Below are 20,520 nucleotides of genomic sequence, written 5' to 3'. Positions count from 1 at the left end.
ACTGACAGCTTTCCCCTCAAGAAGCCTTTCGCTAAAACAGTTCTTGTGGAATTGGCAAAGTGATATTTGGAAGCCCATAGAGGGCTATGGTGAAAAAGGAAATATCCTCAGATGAAATCTGGAAAGAAGCTTTGTGGGAACCTGCTTAGTGTTCTGTTCATTCATCTCACAGAGTTACATATGTATTTCGTGGATCTCTTTGCTAGCCTTATTTGTGTAGTATCTGAGAACAGATATTTCGGATCCTTTTGAAGACTATAGGGCCAAAGGAAATATCCTCCGATAACAAAGAGAAAGAAGCTTTCTGAGAAACTTCTTTGTGTTCTGTGAAATCATCTCACAGAGTAACAGCTTTCCCCTTAAGAAGCCTTTCGCTCAGACCGTTCTTGTGGAATTGGCAAAGTGATATTTGGAAGCCCATAGAGGGCTATGGTGAAAAAAGAAATATTCTCAGATGAAATCTGGAAAGAAGCTTTCTGAGAAACTGCTCTGTGATGTGGGACTTCCACTCGGAGAGTTATATCTGCATTTCCTGGATCTCTTTGCTAGCCTTATTTCTGTGGAATCTGAGAACAGGTATTTCGGATCCCTTTGAAGACTACAGAGCCCAAGGAAATATCCTCCGATATCAAAGAGAAAGAAGCTTTCTGAGAAACTTCTTTGTGTTCTGTGAAATCATCTCACAGAGGTACAGCTTTCCCCTCAAGAAGCCTTTCGCTAAGACAGTTCTTGTGGAATTGGCAAAGTGATATTTGGAAGCCCATAGAGGGCTGTGGTGAAAAAGGAAATATCCTCACATGAAATCTGGAAGGAAGCTCTCTGAGAAACTGCTCTGTGATGTGTGTCTTCCACTCACAGAGTTACATCTGTATTTCGTGGATCTCTTTGCTAGCCTTATTTCTGTGGAATCTGAGAACAGATATTTCGGATTCCTTTGAAGACTATAGGTCCAAAGGAAATATCCTCCGATAACAAAGAGAAAGAAGCATTCTGAGAAAGTTCTTTGTGTTCTGTGAAATCATCTCACAGAGTTACAGCTTTCCCCTCAAGAAGCCTTTCGCTACGACAGTTCCTGTGGAATTGGCAAAGTGATATTTGGAAGCCCATAGAGGGCTATGGTGAAAAAGGAAATATCCTCAGATGAAATCTGGAAAGAAGTTTGTGGGAAACTGCTTAGTGTTCTGTTCATTCATCTCACAGCGTTACATCGGTATTTCGTGAATCTCTTTTCTAGCCTTAATTCTGCGGAATCTGAGAACAGATATTTCGGATCCCTTTGAAGACTATAGGGCCAAAGGAAATATCCTCCGATAACAAAGAGAAAGAAGCTTTCTGAGAAACTTCTTTGTGTTCTGTGAAATCATCTCACAGAGTTACAGCTTTCCCCTCAAGAAGCCTTTCGATAAGACAGTTCTTGTGGAATTGGCAAAGTGATATTTGGAAGCCCATAGAGGGCTATGGTGAAAAGGGAATATCCTCAGATGAAATCTGGAAACAAGCTTTCTGAGAAACTGCTTAGTGTTCTGTTCATTCATCTCACAGAGTTACATCTGTATTTTGTGGATCTCTTTGCTAGTCTTATATATGTGGAATCTGAGAACAGATATTTCGGATCCCTTTGAAGACTATTGGGCCAAATGAAATATCCTCCGATAACAAAGAGAAAGAAGCTTTCTGAGAAACTTCTTTGTGTTCTGTGAACTCACCTCACAGAGTTGCAGCTTTCCCCTCAAGAAGCCTTTCGCTAAGACAGTTCTTGTGGAATTGGTAAAGTGATATTTGGAAGCCCATAGAGGGCTATGGTGAAAAAGGAAATATTCTCAGATGAAATCTGGAAGGAAGCTTTCTGAGAAACTGCTCTGTGATGTGTGACTTCCACTCACAGAGTTACATCTGTATTTCGTGGATCTCTTTGCTAGCCTTATTTCTGTGGAATCTGAGAACAGATATTTCGTATCCATTTGAAGACTATAGGACCAAAGGAAATATCCTCCGATAACAAAGAGAAAGAAGCTTTCTGAGAAACTTCTTTGTGTTCTGTGAAATCATCTCACAGAGTGACAGCTTTCCCCTCAAGAAGCCTTTCGCTAAGACAGTTCTTGTGGAATTGGCAAAGTGATATTTGGAAGCCCATAGAGGGCTACGGTGATAAAGGAAATATCCTCAGATGAAATCTGGAAAGAAGATTTGTGGGAAACTGCTTAGTGTTCTGTTCATTCATCTCACAGAGTTACATCTGTATTTCGTGGATCTCTTTGCTAGCCTTAATTCTGTGGAATCTGAGAACAGATATTTCAGATCCCTTTGAAGACTATAGGGCAAAAGGAAATGTCCTCCGATAACAAAGAGAAAGAAGCTTTCTGAGAAACTTCTTTGTGTTCTGTGAAATCCTCTCACAGAGTTACAGCTTTCCCCTCAAGAAGCCTTTCGCTAAGACAGTTCTTGTGGAATTGGCAAAGTGATATTTGGAAGCCCATAGAGGGCTATGGTGAAAAAGGAAATATCCTCAGATGAAATCTGGAAAGAAGCTTTCTGAGAAACTGCTCTGTGATGTGTGACTTCCACTCACAGAGTTACATCTGTGTTTCGTGGATCTCTTTGCTAGCCTTATTTCTGTGGAATCTGAGAACAGATATTTCGGATCCCTTTGAAGACTATAGGGCCGAAGGAAATATCCTCCGATAACAAAGAGAAAGAAGCTTTCTGAGAAACTTCTTTGTGTTCTGTGAAATCACCTCACAGAGTTACAGCTTTCCCCTCAAGAAGCCTTTCGTTAAGACAGTTCTTGTGGAATTGGCAAAGTGATATTTGGATGCCCATAGAGGGCTACGGGAAAAATGGAATATCCTCAGATGAAATCTGGAAGGAAGCTTTCTGAGAAACTGCTTTGTGTTCTGTTCATTCATCTCACAGAGTTACATATGTATTTCGTGGATCTCTTTGCTAGCCTTATTTCTGTGGAATCTGAGAACAGATATTTCGGATCCCTTTGAAGACTATAGGGCCAATGGAAATATCCTCCGATAACAAAGAGAAAGAAGCTTTCTGAGAAACTTCTTTGTGTTCTGTGAAATCATCTCACAGAGTTACAGCTTTCCCCTCAAGAAGCCTTTCGCTAAGACAGTTCTTGTGGAATTGGCAAAGTGATATTTGGAAGCCCATAGAGGGCTATGGTGAAAAGGGAATATCCTCAGATGAAATCTGGAAACAAGCTTTCTGAGAATCTGCTTCGTGTTCTGTTCATTCATCTCACAGAGTTACATCTGTATTTTGTGGATCTCTTTGCTAGTCTTATATATGTGGAATCTGAGAACAGATATTTCGGATCCCTTTGAAGACTATAGGGCCAAAGGAAATATCCTCCGATAACAAAGAGAAAGAAGCTTTCTGAGAAACTTCTTTGTGTTCTGTGAACTCACCTCACAGAGTTGCAGCTTTCCCCTCAAGAAGCCTTTCGCTAAGACAGTTCTTGTGGAATTGGTAAAGTGATATTTGGAAGCCCATAGAGGGCTATGGTGAAAAAGGAAATATTCTCAGATGAAATCTGGAAGGAAGCTTTCTGAGAAACTGCTCTGTGATGTGTGACTTCCACTCACAGAGTTACATCTGTATTTCGTGGAACTCTTTGCTAGCCTTATTCCTGTGGAAACTGAGAACAGATATTTCGGATCCCTTTGAAGACTATAGGCCCAAAGGAAATATCCTGCGATAACAAAGGGAAAGAAGCATTCTGAGAAACTTTTAGTGTTCTGTGAAATCATCTCACAGAGTTACAGCTTTCCCCTCAAGAAGCCTTTCGCTAAGACAGTTCTTGTGGAATTGGCAAAGTGATATTTGGAAGCCCATAGAGGGCTACGGTGAAAAAGGAAATATCCTCAGATGAAATCTGGAAGGAAGCTTTGTGGAAAACTGCTTAGTGTTCTGTTCATTCATCTCACAGGGTTACATCTCTATTTCGTGGATCTCTTTGCTAGCCTTAATTCTGTGGAATCTGAGAACAGATATTTCGGAACACTTTGAAGACTATAGGGCCAAAGGAAATATCCTCCGATAACAAAGAGAAAGAAGCCTTCTGAGAAACTTCTTTGTGTTTTGTGAAATCATCTCACAGAGTTACAGCTTTCCCCTCAAGAAGCCGTTCGCTAAGACAGTTCTTGTGGAATTGGCAAAGTGATATTTGGAAGCCCAAAGGGGGATATGGTGACAAAGGAAATGTCCTCAGATGAAATCTGGAAAGAAGCTTTCTGAGAAACTGCTCTGTGATGTGTGACTTCCACTCACAGAGTTACATCTGTATTTCGTGGATCTCTTTGGTATCCTTATTTCTGTGGAATCTGAGAACAGATATTTCGGATCCATTTGAAGACTATAGGACCAAAGGAATTATCCTCCGATAACAAAGAGAAAGAAGCTTTCTAAGAAACTTCTTTGTGTTCTGTGAAATCATCTCACTGAGTGACAGCTTTCCCCTCAAGAAGCCTTTCACTAAGACAGTTCTTGTGGAATTTGCAAAGTGATATTTGGAAGCCCATAGAGGGCTGTGGTGAAAAAGGAAATATCCTCAGATGAAATCTGGAAGGAAGCTCTCTGAGAAACTGCTCTGTGATGTGTGTCTTCCACTCACAGAGTTACATCTGTCTTTCGTGGATCTCTTTGCTAGTCTTATTTCTGTGGAATCTGAGAACAGATATTTCGGATTCCTTTGAAGACTATAGGTCCAAAGGAAATATCCTCCGATAACAAAGAGAAAGAAGCATTCTGAGAAAGTTCGTTGTGTTCTGTGAAATCATCTCACAGAGTTACAGCTTTCCCCTCAAGAAGCCTTTCGCTAAGACAGTTCCTGTGGAATTGGCAAAGTGATATTTGGAAGCCCATAGAGGGCTATTGTGAAAAAGGAAATATCCTCAGATGAAATCTGGAAAGAAGTTTGAGGGAAACTGCTTAGTGTTCTGTTCATTCATCTCACAGAGTTACATCGGTATTTCGTGGATCTCTTTGCTAGCCTTAATTCTGTGGAATCTGAGAACAGATATTTCGGATCCCTTTGAAGACTATAGGGCCAAAGGAAATATCCTCCGATAACAAAGAGAAAGAAGCTTTCTGAGAAACTTCTTTGTGTTCTGTGAAATCATCTCACAGAGTAACAGCTTTCCCCTTAAGAAGCCTTTCGCTCAGACCGTTCTTGTGGAATTGGCAAAGTGATATTTGGAAGCCCATAGAGGGCTATGGTGAAAAAAGAAATATTCTCAGATGAAATCTGGAAAGAAGCTTTCTGAGAAACTGCTCTGTGATGTGGGACTTCCACTCGGAGAGTTATATCTGCATTTCCTGGATCTCTTTGCTAGCCTTATTTCTGTGGAATCTGAGAACAGGTATTTCGGATCCCTTTGAAGACTACAGAGCCCAAGGAAATATCCTCCGATATCAAAGAGAAAGAAGCTTTCTGAGAAACTTCTTTGTGTTCTGTGAAATCATCTCACAGAGGTACAGCTTTCCCCTCAAGAAGCCGTTCGCTAAGACAGTTCTTGTGGAATTGGCAAAGTGATATTTGGAAGCCCATAGAGGGCTATGGTGAAAAAGGAAATATCCTCAGATGAAATCTGGAAAGAAGCTTTCTGAGAAACTGCTTAGTGTTCTGTTCATTCATCTCACAGAGTTACATCTGTGTTTCGTGGATCTCTTTGCTAGCCTTATTTCTGTGGAATCTGAGAACAGATATTTCGGATCCCTTTGAAGACTATAGGGCCAAAGGAAATATCCTTCGATAACAAAGAGAAAGAAGCTTTCTGAGAAACTTCTTTGTGTTCTGTGAAATCATCTCACAGAGTTACAGCTTTCCCCTCAAGAAGCCTTTCGCTAAGACAGTTCTTGTGGAATTTGCAAAGTGATATTTGGAAGCCCATAGAGGGCTATGGTGAAAAAGGAAATATCCTCAGATGAAATCGGGAAAGAAGCTTTCTGAGAAACTGCTTAGTGTTCTGTTCATTCATCTCACAGAGTTACATCTGTATTTTTTGGATCTCTTTGCTAGCCTTATTTCTGTGGAATCTGAGAACAGATATTTCGGATCCCTTTGAAGACTATAGGACCAAAGGAAATATCCTCCGATAACAAAGAGAAAGAAGATTTCTGAGAAACTTCTTTGTCTTCTGTGAAATCACCTCACAGAGTTACAGCTTTCCCTTCAAGAAGCTTTTGGCTAAGACAGTTCTTGTGGAATTGGCAAAGTGATATTTGGATGCCCATAGAGGGCTACGGTGAAAAATGAAATATCCTCAGATGAAATCTGGAAGGAAGCTTTCTGAGAAACTGCTTAGTGTTCTGTTCATTCATATCACAGAGTTACATCTGTATTTCGTGGATCTCTTTGCTAGCGTTATTTCTGTGGAATCTGAGAACAGATATTTCGGATCCCTTTGAAGACTATAGTGCCAAAGGAAATATCCTCCGATAACAAAGAGAAAGAAGCTTTCTGAGAAACTTCTTTGTGTTCTGTGAAATCATCTCACAGAGTTACAGCTTTCCCCTCAAGAAGACTTTCGCTAAGACAGTTCTTGTGGAATTGGCAAAGTGATATTTGGAAGCCCATAGAGGGCTATGGTGAAAAAGGAAATATCCTCAGATGAAATCTGGAAAGAAGCTTTGTGGGAAACTGCTTAGTGTTCTGTTCATTCATCTCACAGAGTTACATCTCTATTTCGTGGAACTCTTTGCTAGCCTTAATTCTGTGGAATCTGAGAACAGATATTTCGTATCCCTTTGAAGACTATAGTGCCAAAGGAAATATCCTCCGATAACAAAGAGAAAGAAGCTTTCGGAGAAACTTCTTTGTGTTCTGTGAAATCATCTCACAGAGTTACAGCTTTCCCTCAAGAAGCCGTTCGCTAAGACAGTTCTTGTGGAATTGGCAAAGTGATATTTGGAAGCCCATAGAGGGCTATGGTGAAAAAGGAAATATCCTCAGATGAAATCTGGAAAGAAGCTTTCTGAGAAACTGCTCTGTGATGTGTCTCTTCTACTCACAGAGTTACATCTGTATTTCGCGGATCTCTTTGCGAGCCTTATTTCTGTGGAATCTGAGAACAGATATTTCGGATCCCTTTGAAGACTATAGGGCCAAAGGAAATATCCTCCGATAACAAAGAGAAAGAAGCTTCCTGAGAAACTTCTTTGAGTTCTGTGAAATCATCTCACAGAGTAACAGCTTTCCCCTCAAGAAGCCTTTCGCCAAGACAGTTCTTGTGGAATTGGCAAAGTGATATTTGGAAGCCCGTAGAGGGCTATGTTGAAAAGGTAATATCCTCAGATGAAATCTGGAAGGAAGCTTTCTGAGAAACTGCTTAGTGTTCTGTTCATTCATCTCACAGAGTTACATCTGTATTTCGTGGATCTCTTTGCTAGCCTTATATCTGTGGAATCTGAGAACAGATATTTCGGATCCCTTTGAAGGATATAGGGCCAAAGGAAATATCCTTCGATAACAAAGAGAAAGAAGCTTTCTGAGAAACTTCTTTGTGTTCTGTGAAATCATCTCACAGACTGACAGCTTTCCCCTCAAGAAGCCTTTCGCTAAAACAGTTCTTGTGGAATTGGCAAAGTGATATTTGGAAGCCCATAGAGGGCTATGGTGAAAAAGGAAATATCCTCAGATGAAATCTGGAAAGAAGCTTTGTGGGAACCTGCTTAGTGTTCTGTTCATTCATCTCACAGAGTTACATATGTATTTCGTGGATCTCTTTGCTAGCCTTATTTGTGTAGTATCTGAGAACAGATATTTCGGATCCTTTTGAAGACTATAGGGCCAAAGGAAATATCCTCCGATAACAAAGAGAAAGAAGCTTTCTGAGAAACTTCTTTGTGTTCTGTGAAATCATCTCACAGAGTAACAGCTTTCCCCTTAAGAAGCCTTTCGCTCAGACCGTTCTTGTGGAATTGGCAAAGTGATATTTGGAAGCCCATAGAGGGCTATGGTGAAAAAAGAAATATTCTCAGATGAAATCTGGAAAGAAGCTTTCTGAGAAACTGCTCTGTGATGTGGGACTTCCACTCGGAGAGTTATATCTGCATTTCCTGGATCTCTTTGCTAGCCTTATTTCTGTGGAATCTGAGAACAGGTATTTCGGATCCCTTTGAAGACTACAGAGCCCAAGGAAATATCCTCCGATATCAAAGAGAAAGAAGCTTTCTGAGAAACTTCTTTGTGTTCTGTGAAATCATCTCACAGAGGTACAGCTTTCCCCTCAAGAAGCCGTTCGCTAAGACAGTTCTTGTGGAATTGGCAAAGTGATATTTGGAAGCCCATAGAGGGCTGTGGTGAAAAAGGAAATATCCTCACATGAAATCTGGAAGGAAGCTCTCTGAGAAACTGCTCTGTGATGTGTGTCTTCCACTCACAGAGTTACATCTGTATTTCGTGGATCTCTTTGCTAGCCTTATTTCTGTGGAATCTGAGAACAGATATTTCGGATTCCTTTGAAGACTATAGGTCCAAAGGAAATATCCTCCGATAACAAAGAGAAAGAAGCATTCTGAGAAAGTTCTTTGTGTTCTGTGAAATCATCTCACAGAGTTACAGCTTTCCCCTCAAGAAGCCTTTCGCTACGACAGTTCCTGTGGAATTGGCAAAGTGATATTTGGAAGCCCATAGAGGGCTATGGTGAAAAAGGAAATATCCTCAGATGAAATCTGGAAAGAAGTTTGTGGGAAACTGCTTAGTGTTCTGTTCATTCATCTCACAGCGTTACATCGGTATTTCGTGAATCTCTTTTCTAGCCTTAATTCTGCGGAATCTGAGAACAGATATTTCGGATCCCTTTGAAGACTATAGGGCCAAAGGAAATATCCTCCGATAACAAAGAGAAAGAAGCTTTCTGAGAAACTTCTTTGTGTTCTGTGAAATCATCTCACAGAGTTACAGCTTTCCCCTCAAGAAGCCTTTCGATAAGACAGTTCTTGTGGAATTGGCAAAGTGATATTTGGAAGCCCATAGAGGGCTATGGTGAAAAGGGAATATCCTCAGATGAAATCTGGAAACAAGCTTTCTGAGAAACTGCTTAGTGTTCTGTTCATTCATCTCACAGAGTTACATCTGTATTTTGTGGATCTCTTTGCTAGTCTTATATATGTGGAATCTGAGAACAGATATTTCGGATCCCTTTGAAGACTATTGGGCCAAATGAAATATCCTCCGATAACAAAGAGAAAGAAGCTTTCTGAGAAACTTCTTTGTGTTCTGTGAACTCACCTCACAGAGTTGCAGCTTTCCCCTCAAGAAGCCTTTCGCTAAGACAGTTCTTGTGGAATTGGTAAAGTGATATTTGGAAGCCCATAGAGGGCTATGGTGAAAAAGGAAATATTCTCAGATGAAATCTGGAAGGAAGCTTTCTGAGAAACTGCTCTGTGATGTGTGACTTCCACTCACAGAGTTACATCTGTATTTCGTGGATCTCTTTGCTAGCCTTATTTCTGTGGAATCTGAGAACAGATATTTCGTATCCATTTGAAGACTATAGGACCAAAGGAAATATCCTCCGATAACAAAGAGAAAGAAGCTTTCTGAGAAACTTCTTTGTGTTCTGTGAAATCATCTCACAGAGTGACAGCTTTCCCCTCAAGAAGCCTTTCGCTAAGACAGTTCTTGTGGAATTGGCAAAGTGATATTTGGAAGCCCATAGAGGGCTACGGTGATAAAGGAAATATCCTCAGATGAAATCTGGAAAGAAGATTTGTGGGAAACTGCTTAGTGTTCTGTTCATTCATCTCACAGAGTTACATCTGTATTTCGTGGATCTCTTTGCTAGCCTTAATTCTGTGGAATCTGAGAACAGATATTTCAGATCCCTTTGAAGACTATAGGGCAAAAGGAAATGTCCTCCGATAACAAAGAGAAAGAAGCTTTCTGAGAAACTTCTTTGTGTTCTGTGAAATCCTCTCACAGAGTTACAGCTTTCCCCTCAAGAAGCCTTTCGCTAAGACAGTTCTTGTGGAATTGGCAAAGTGATATTTGGAAGCCCATAGAGGGCTATGGTGAAAAAGGAAATATCCTCAGATGAAATCTGGAAAGAAGCTTTCTGAGAAACTGCTCTGTGATGTGTGACTTCCACTCACAGAGTTACATCTGTGTTTCGTGGATCTCTTTGCTAGCCTTATTTCTGTGGAATCTGAGAACAGATATTTCGGATCCCTTTGAAGACTATAGGGCCGAAGGAAATATCCTCCGATAACAAAGAGAAAGAAGCTTTCTGAGAAACTTCTTTGTGTTCTGTGAAATCACCTCACAGAGTTACAGCTTTCCCCTCAAGAAGCCTTTCGTTAAGACAGTTCTTGTGGAATTGGCAAAGTGATATTTGGATGCCCATAGAGGGCTACGGGAAAAATGGAATATCCTCAGATGAAATCTGGAAGGAAGCTTTCTGAGAAACTGCTTTGTGTTCTGTTCATTCATCTCACAGAGTTACATATGTATTTCGTGGATCTCTTTGCTAGCCTTATTTCTGTGGAATCTGAGAACAGATATTTCGGATCCCTTTGAAGACTATAGGGCCAATGGAAATATCCTCCGACAACAAAGAGAAAGAAGCTTTCTGAGAAACTTCTTTGTGTTCTGTGAAATCATCTCACAGAGTTACAGCTTTCCCCTCAAGAAGCCTTTCGCTAAGACAGTTCTTGTGGAATTGGCAAAGTGATATTTGGAAGCCCATAGAGGGCTATGGTGAAAAGGGAATATCCTCAGATGAAATCTGGAAACAAGCTTTCTGAGAATCTGCTTCGTGTTCTGTTCATTCATCTCACAGAGTTACATCTGTATTTTGTGGATCTCTTTGCTAGTCTTATATATGTGGAATCTGAGAACAGATATTTCGGATCCCTTTGAAGACTATAGGGCCAAAGGAAATATCCTCCGATAACAAAGAGAAAGAAGCTTTCTGAGAAACTTCTTTGTGTTCTGTGAACTCACCTCACAGAGTTGCAGCTTTCCCCTCAAGAAGCCTTTCGCTAAGACAGTTCTTGTGGAATTGGTAAAGTGATATTTGGAAGCCCATAGAGGGCTATGGTGAAAAAGGAAATATTCTCAGATGAAATCTGGAAGGAAGCTTTCTGAGAAACTGCTCTGTGATGTGTGACTTCCACTCACAGAGTTACATCTGTATTTCGTGGAACTCTTTGCTAGCCTTATTCCTGTGGAAACTGAGAACAGATATTTCGGATCCCTTTGAAGACTATAGGCCCAAAGGAAATATCCTGCGATAACAAAGGGAAAGAAGCATTCTGAGAAACTTTTAGTGTTCTGTGAAATCATCTCACAGAGTTACAGCTTTCCCCTCAAGAAGCCTTTCGCTAAGACAGTTCTTGTGGAATTGGCAAAGTGATATTTGGAAGCCCATAGAGGGCTACGGTGAAAAAGGAAATATCCTCAGATGAAATCTGGAAGGAAGCTTTGTGGGAAACTGCTTAGTGTTCTGTTCATTCATCTCACAGGGTTACATCTCTATTTCGTGGATCTCTTTGCTAGCCTTAATTCTGTGGAATCTGAGAACAGATATTTCGGAACACTTTGAAGACTATAGGGCCAAAGGAAATATCCTCCGATAACAAAGAGAAAGAAGCCTTCTGAGAAACTTCTTTGTGTTTTGTGAAATCATCTCACAGAGTTACAGCTTTCCCCTCAAGAAGCCGTTCGCTAAGACAGTTCTTGTGGAATTGGCAAAGTGATATTTGGAAGCCCAAAGGGGGATATGGTGACAAAGGAAATGTCCTCAGATGAAATCTGGAAAGAAGCTTTCTGAGAAACTGCTCTGTGATGTGTGACTTCCACTCACAGAGTTACATCTGTATTTCGTGGATCTCTTTGGTATCCTTATTTCTGTGGAATCTGAGAACAGATATTTCGGATCCATTTGAAGACTATAGGACCAAAGGAATTATCCTCCGATAACAAAGAGAAAGAAGCTTTCTAAGAAACTTCTTTGTGTTCTGTGAAATCATCTCACTGAGTGACAGCTTTCCCCTCAAGAAGCCTTTCACTAAGACAGTTCTTGTGGAATTTGCAAAGTGATATTTGGAAGCCCATAGAGGGCTGTGGTGAAAAAGGAAATATCCTCAGATGAAATCTGGAAGGAAGCTCTCTGAGAAACTGCTCTGTGATGTGTGTCTTCCACTCACAGAGTTACATCTGTCTTTCGTGGATCTCTTTGCTAGTCTTATTTCTGTGGAATCTGAGAACAGATATTTCGGATTCCTTTGAAGACTATAGGTCCAAAGGAAATATCCTCCGATAACAAAGAGAAAGAAGCATTCTGAGAAAGTTCGTTGTGTTCTGTGAAATCATCTCACAGAGTTACAGCTTTCCCCTCAAGAAGCCTTTCGCTAAGACAGTTCCTGTGGAATTGGCAAAGTGATATTTGGAAGCCCATAGAGGGCTATTGTGAAAAAGGAAATATCCTCAGATGAAATCTGGAAAGAAGTTTGAGGGAAACTGCTTAGTGTTCTGTTCATTCATCTCACAGAGTTACATCGGTATTTCGTGGATCTCTTTGCTAGCCTTAATTCTGTGGAATCTGAGAACAGATATTTCGGATCCCTTTGAAGACTATAGGGCCAAAGGAAATATCCTTCGATAACAAAGAGAAAGAAGCTTTCTGAGAAACTTCTTTGTGTTCTGTGAAATCATCTCACAGAGTAACAGCTTTCCCCTTAAGAAGCCTTTCGCTCAGACCGTTCTTGTGGAATTGGCAAAGTGATATTTGGAAGCCCATAGAGGGCTATGGTGAAAAAAGAAATATTCTCAGATGAAATCTGGAAAGAAGCTTTCTGAGAAACTGCTCTGTGATGTGGGACTTCCACTCGGAGAGTTATATCTGCATTTCCTGGATCTCTTTGCTAGCCTTATTTCTGTGGAATCTGAGAACAGGTATTTCGGATCCCTTTGAAGACTACAGAGCCCAAGGAAATATCCTCCGATATCAAAGAGAAAGAAGCTTTCTGAGAAACTTCTTTGTGTTCTGTGAAATCATCTCACAGAGGTACAGCTTTCCCCTCAAGAAGCCGTTCGCTAAGACAGTTCTTGTGGAATTGGCAAAGTGATATTTGGAAGCCCATAGAGGGCTATGGTGAAAAAGGAAATATCCTCAGATGAAATCTGGAAAGAAGCTTTCTGAGAAACTGCTTAGTGTTCTGTTCATTCATCTCACAGAGTTACATCTGTGTTTCGTGGATCTCTTTGCTAGCCTTATTTCTGTGGAATCTGAGAACAGATATTTCGGATCCCTTTGAAGACTATAGGGCCAAAGGAAATATCCTTCGATAACAAAGAGAAAGAAGCTTTCTGAGAAACTTCTTTGTGTTCTGTGAAATCATCTCACAGAGTTACAGCTTTCCCCTCAAGAAGCCTTTCGCTAAGACAGTTCTTGTGGAATTTGCAAAGTGATATTTGGAAGCCCATAGAGGGCTATGGTGAAAAAGGAAATATCCTCAGATGAAATCGGGAAAGAAGCTTTCTGAGAAACTGCTTAGTGTTCTGTTCATTCATCTCACAGAGTTACATCTGTATTTTTTTGGATCTCTTTGCTAGCCTTATTTCTGTGGAATCTGAGAACAGATATTTCGGATCCCTTTGAAGACTATAGGACCAAAGGAAATATCCTCCGATAACAAAGAGAAAGAAGATTTCTGAGAAACTTCTTTGTCTTCTGTGAAATCACCTCACAGAGTTACAGCTTTCCCTTCAAGAAGCTTTTGGCTAAGACAGTTCTTGTGGAATTGGCAAAGTGATATTTGGATGCCCATAGAGGGCTACGGTGAAAAATGAAATATCCTCAGATGAAATCTGGAAGGAAGCTTTCTGAGAAACTGCTTAGTGTTCTGTTCATTCATATCACAGAGTTACATCTGTATTTCGTGGATCTCTTTGCTAGCGTTATTTCTGTGGAATCTGAGAACAGATATTTCGGATCCCTTTGAAGACTATAGTGCCAAAGGAAATATCCTCCGATAACAAAGAGAAAGAAGCTTTCTGAGAAACTTCTTTGTGTTCTGTGAAATCATCTCACAGAGTTACAGCTTTCCCCTCAAGAAGACTTTCGCTAAGACAGTTCTTGTGGAATTGGCAAAGTGATATTTGGAAGCCCATAGAGGGCTATGGTGAAAAAGGAAATATCCTCAGATGAAATCTGGAAAGAAGCTTTGTGGGAAACTGCTTAGTGTTCTGTTCATTCATCTCACAGAGTTACATCTCTATTTCGTGGAACTCTTTGCTAGCCTTAATTCTGTGGAATCTGAGAACAGATATTTCGTATCCCTTTGAAGACTATAGTGCCAAAGGAAATATCCTCCGATAACAAAGAGAAAGAAGCTTTCGGAGAAACTTCTTTGTGTTCTGTGAAATCATCTCACAGAGTTACAGCTTTCCCTCAAGAAGCCGTTCGCTAAGACAGTTCTTGTGGAATTGGCAAAGTGATATTTGGAAGCCCATAGAGGGCTATGGTGAAAAAGGAAATATCCTCAGATGAAATCTGGAAAGAAGCTTTCTGAGAAACTGCTCTGTGATGTGTCTCTTCTACTCACAGAGTTACATCTGTATTTCGCGGATCTCTTTGCGAGCCTTATTTCTGTGGAATCTGAGAACAGATATTTCGGATCCCTTTGAAGACTATAGGGCCAAAGGAAATATCCTCCGATAACAAAGAGAAAGAAGCTTCCTGAGAAACTTCTTTGAGTTCTGTGAAATCATCTCACAGAGTAACAGCTTTCCCCTCAAGAAGCCTTTCGCCAAGACAGTTCTTGTGGAATTGGCAAAGTGATATTTGGAAGCCCGTAGAGGGCTATGTTGAAAAGGTAATATCCTCAGATGAAATCTGGAAGGAAGCTTTCTGAGAAACTGCTTAGTGTTCTGTTCATTCATCTCACAGAGTTACATCTGTATTTCGTGGATCTCTTTGCTAGCCTTATATCTGTGGAATCTGAGAACAGATATTTCGGATCCCTTTGAAGGCTATAGGGCCAAAGGAAATATCCTTCGATAACAAAGAGAAAGAAGCTTTCTGAGAAACTTCTTTGTGTTCTGTGAAATCATCTCACAGACTGACAGCTTTCCCCTCAAGAAGCCTTTCGCTAAAACAGTTCTTGTGGAATTGGCAAAGTGATATTTGGAAGCCCATAGAGGGCTATGGTGAAAAAGGAAATATCCTCAGATGAAATCTGGAAAGAAGCTTTGTGGGAACCTGCTTAGTGTTCTGTTCATTCATCTCACAGAGTTACATATGTATTTCGTGGATCTCTTTGCTAGCCTTATTTGTGTAGTATCTGAGAACAGATATTTCGGATCCTTTTGAAGACTATAGGGCCAAAGAAAATATCCTCCGATAACAAAGAGAAACAAGCTTTCTGCGAAACTTCTTTGTGTTCTGTGAAATCATCTCACAGAGTTACAACTTTCCCCTCAAGAAGCCTTTCGCTAAGACAGTTCTTGTGGAATTGGCAAAGTGATATTTGGAAACCCATAGAGGGCTATGGTGAAAAAGGAAATATGCTCAGATGAAATCTGGAACGAAGCTTTCTGAGAAACTGCTTACTGTTCTGTTCATTCATCTCACAGAGTTACATCTGTATTTCGTGGATCTCTTTGCTAGCCTTATTTCTGTGGAATCTGAGAACAGATATTTCGGATCCCTTTGAAGACTATAGGGCCAAAGGAAATATCCTCCGATAACAAAGAGAAAGAAGCTTTCTGAGAAACTTCTTTGTGTTCTGTGAAATCATCTCACAGAGTTACAGCTTTCCCTTCAAGAAGCCGTTTGCTAAGACAGTTCTTGTGGAATTGGCAAAGTGATATTTGGAAGCCCATAGAGGGCTATGGTGAAAAAGGTAATATCCTCAGATGAAATCTGGAGAGAAGCTTTCTGAGAAACTGCTCTGTGATGTGTGACTTCCACTCACAGAGTTACATCCGTATTTCGTGGACCTCTTTGCTAGCCTTATTTCTGTGGAAACTGAGAACAGATATTTCGGATCCATTTGAAGACTATAGGACCATAGGAAATATCCTCCGATAACAAAGAGAAAGAAGCTTTATGAGAAACTTTTTGTGTTCTGTGAAATCATCTCACAGAGTTACAGCTTTCCCCACAAGAAGCCTTTCGATAAAACAGTTCTTGTGGAATTGGCAAAGTGATATTTGGAAGCCCATAGAGGGCTACGGTGAAAAAGGAAATATCCTCAGATGAAATCTGGAGAGAAGCTTTCTGAGAAACAGCTCTGTGATGTGTGACTTCCACTCACAGAGTTACATCTGTATTTCGTGGATCTCTTTGCTAGCCTTATTTCTGTGTAATCTGAGAACAGATATTTCGTATCCATTTGAAGACTATAGGACCAAAGGAAATATCCTCCGATAACAAAGAGAAAGAAGCTTTCTGAGAAACTTCTTTGTGTTCTGTGAAATCATCTCACAGAATGACAGCTTTCCCCTCAAGAAGCCTTTCGCTAAGACAGTTCTTGTGGAATTGGCAAAGTGATATTTGGAAGCCCATAGAGGGCTATGGTGATAAAGGAAATATCCTCAGATGAAATCTGGAAAGAAGATTTGTGGGAAACTGCTTAGTGTTCTGTTCATTCATCTCACAGAGTTACATCTGTATTTCGTGGATCTCTTTGCTAGCCTTAATTCTGTGGAATCTGAGAACAGATATTTCAGATCCCTTTGAAGACTATAGGGCAAAAGGAAATGTCCTCCGATAACAAAGAGAAAGAAGCTTTCTGAGAAACTTCTTTGTGTTCTGTGAAATCCTCTCACAGAGTTACAGCTTTCCCCTCAAGAAGCCTTTCGCTAAGACAGTTCTTGTGGAATTGGCAAAGTGATATTTGGAAGCCCATAGAGGGCTATGGTGAAAAAGGAAATATCCTCAGATGAAATCTGGAAAGAAGCTTTCTGAGAAACTGCTCTGTGATGTGTGACTTCCACTCACAGAGTTACATCTGTGTTTCGTGGATCTCTTTGCTAGCCTTATTTCTGTGGAATCTGAGAACAGATATTTCGGATCCCTTTGAAGACTTTAGGGCCGAAGGAAATATCCTCCGATAACAAAGAGAAAGAAGCTTTCTGAGAAACTTCTTTGTGTTCTGTGAAATCACCTCACAGAGTTACAGCTTTCCCCTCAAGAAGCCTTTCGCTAAGACAGTTCTTGTGGAATTGGCAAAGTGATATTTGGATGCCCATAGAGGGCTACGGGAAAAATGGAATATCCTCAGATGAAATCTGGAAGGAAGCTTTCTGAGAAACTGCTTTGTGTTCTGTTCATTCATCTCACAGAGTTACATATGTATTTCTTGGATCTCTTTGCTAGCCTTATTTCTGTGGAATCTGAGAACAGATATTTCGGATCCCTTTGAAGACTATAGGGCCAATGGAAATATCCTCCGATAACAAAGAGAAAGAAGCTTTCTGAGAAACTTCTTTGTGTTCTGTGAAATCATCTCACAGAGTTACAGCTTTCCCCTCAAGAAGCCTTTCGCTAAGACAGTTCTTGTGGAATTGGCAAAGTGATATTTGGAAGCCCATAGAGGGCTATGGTGAAAAGGGAATATCCTCAGATGAAATCTGGAAACAAGCTTTCTGAGAATCTGCTCTGTGATGTGTGACTTCCACTCACAGAGTTACATCTGTGTTTCGTGGATCTCTTTGCTAGCCTTATTTCTGTGGAATCTGAGAACAGATATTTCAGCTCCCTTTGAAGACTATAGGGCCAAAGGAAATGTCCTCCGATAACAAAGAGAAAGAAGCTTTCTGAGAAACTTCTTTGTGTTCTGTGAAATCCTCTCACAGAGTTACAGCTTTCCCCTCAAGAAGCCTTTCGCTAAGACAGTTCTTGTGGAATTGGCAAAGTGATATTTGGAAGCCCTTAGAGGGCTATGGTGAAAAAGGAAATATCCTCAGATGAAATCTGGAAAGAAGCTTTCTGAGAAACTGCTCTGTGATGTGTGACTTCCACTCAGAGAGTTACATCTGTATTTCATGGATCTCTTTGCTAGCCCTATTTCTGTGGAATCTGAGAACAGATATTTCGGATCCCTTTGAATTCTATAGGGCCAAAGGAAATATCCTCCGATAACAAAGAGAAAGAAGCTTTCTGAGAAACTTCTTTGTGTTCTGTGAAATCACCTCACAGAGTTACAGCTTTCCCCTCAAGAAGCCTTTCGCTAAGACAGTTCTTGTGGAATTGGCAAAGTGATATTTGGATGCCCATAGAGGGCTACGGTGAAAAATGAAATATCCTCAGATGAAATCTGGAAGGAAGCTTTCTGAGAAACTGCTTAGTGTTCTGTTCATTCATATCACAGCGTTACATCTGTATTTCGTGGATCTCTTTGCTAGCCTTATTTCTGTGGAATCTGAGAGCAGATATTTCGGATCCCTTTGAAGACTATAGGGCCAAAGGAAATATCCTCTGATAACAAAGAGAAAGAAGCTTTCTGAGAAACTTCTTTGTGTTCTGTGAAATCATCTCACAGAGTTACAGCTTTCCCCTCAAGAAGCCTTTCGCTAAGACAGTTCTTGTGGAATTGGCAAAGTGATATTTGGAAGCCCATAGAGGGCTATGGTGAAAAAGGAAATATCCTCAGATGAAATCTGGAAGGAAGCTCTCTGAGAAACTGCTCTGTGATGTGTGACTTCCACTCACAGAGTTACATCTGTATTTCGTGGATCTCTTTGCTAGCCTTATTTCTGTGGAATCTGAGAACAGATATTTCGGATTCCTTTGAAGACTATAGGTCCAAAGGAAATATCCTCCGATAACAAAGAGAAAGAAGCATTCTGAGAAAGTTCTTTGTGTTCTGTGAAATCATCTGACAGAGTTACAGCTTTCCCCTCCAGAAGCCTTTCGCTAAGACAGTTCCTGTGGAATTGGCAACGTGATATTTGGAAGCCCATAGAGGGCTATGGTGAAAAAGGAAATATCCTCAGATGAAATCTGGAAAGAAGCTTTCTGAGAAACTGCTCTGTGATGTGGGACTTCCACTCAGAGAGTTATATCTGTATTTCGTGGATCTCTTTGCTAGCCTTATTTCTGTGGAATCTGAGAACAGATATTTCGGATCCCTTTGAAGACTATAGGGCCAAAGGAAATATCCTCCGATAACAAAGAGAAAGAAGCTTTCTGAGAAACTTCTTTGTGTTCTGCGAAATCACCTCTCAGAGTTACAGCTTTCCCCTCAAGAAGCCTTTCGCTAAGACAGTTCTCGTGAAATTGGCAAAGTGATATTTGGTTGCCCATAGAGGGCTATGGTGAAAAATGAAATATCCCCAGAAGAAATCTGGAAGGAAGCTTTCTGAGAAACTGCTTAGTGTTCTGTTCATTCATCTCACAGAGTTACATATGTATGTCGTGGATCTCTTTGCTAGCCTTATTTCTGTGGAATCTGAGAACAGACATTTCGGATCCCTTTTAAGACTATAGGGCCAATGGAAATATCCTCCAATAACAAAGTGAAAGAAGGTTTCTGAGAAACTTGTTTGTGTTCTTTGAAATCCTCTCACAGAGTTACAGCTTTCCCCTCAAGAAGCCTTTCGCTAAGACAGTTCTTGTGGAATTGGCAAAGTGATATTTGGAAGCCCATAGAGGGCTATGGTGAAAAAGGAAATATCCTCAGATGAAATCTGGAAGGAAGCTTTCTGAGAAACTGCTCTGTGATGTGTGACTTCCACTCACAGAGTTACATCTGTATTTCGTGGATCTCTTTGTTAGCCTTATTTCTGTGGAATCTGAGAACAGATATTTCGGATCCCTTTGAAGACTATAGGTCCAAAGGAAATATCCTCCGATAACAAAGAGAAAGAAGCTTTCTGAGAAACTTTTTTGTGTTCTGTGAAATCATCTCACAGAGTTACAGCTTTCCCCTCAAGAAGCCTTTCGCTAAGACAGTTCCTGTGGAATTGGCAAAGTGATATTTGGAAGCCCATAGAGGGCTGTCGTGAAAAAGGTAATATCCTCAGATGAAATCTGGAAAGAAGCTTTGTGGGAAACTGCTTAGAGTTCTGTTCATTCATCTCACAGAGTTACATCGTTATTTCGTGGATATCTTTGCTAGCATTAATTCTGTGGAAACTGACAACAGGTATTTTTATCCCTTTGAAGACTATAGGGCCAAAGGAAATATCCTCCGATAACAAAGAGAAAGAAGCTTTCTGAGAAACTTCTTTGTGTTCTGTGAAATCATCTCACAGAGTTACAGCTTTCCCTTCAAGAAGCCGTTTGCTAAGACAGTTCTTGTGGAATTGGCAAAGTGATATTTGGAAGCCCATAGAGGGCTATGGTGAAAAAGGTAATATCCTCAGATGAAATCTGGAGAGAAGCTTTCTGAGAAACTGCTCTGTGATATGTGACTTCCACTCACAGAGTTACATCCGTATTTCGTGGACCTCTTTGCTAGCCTTATTTCTGTGGAAACTGAGAACAGATATTTCGGATCCATTTGAAGACTATAGGACCATAGGAAATATCCTCCGATAACAAAGAGAAAGAAGCT

The sequence above is a fragment of the Macaca mulatta genome, chromosome 8 (assembly GCF_049350105.2).
Source record: "Macaca mulatta isolate MMU2019108-1 chromosome 8, T2T-MMU8v2.0, whole genome shotgun sequence".
NCBI lineage: Eukaryota > Metazoa > Chordata > Mammalia > Primates > Cercopithecidae > Macaca > Macaca mulatta.
This window is presented reverse-complemented; position numbering follows the sequence as displayed.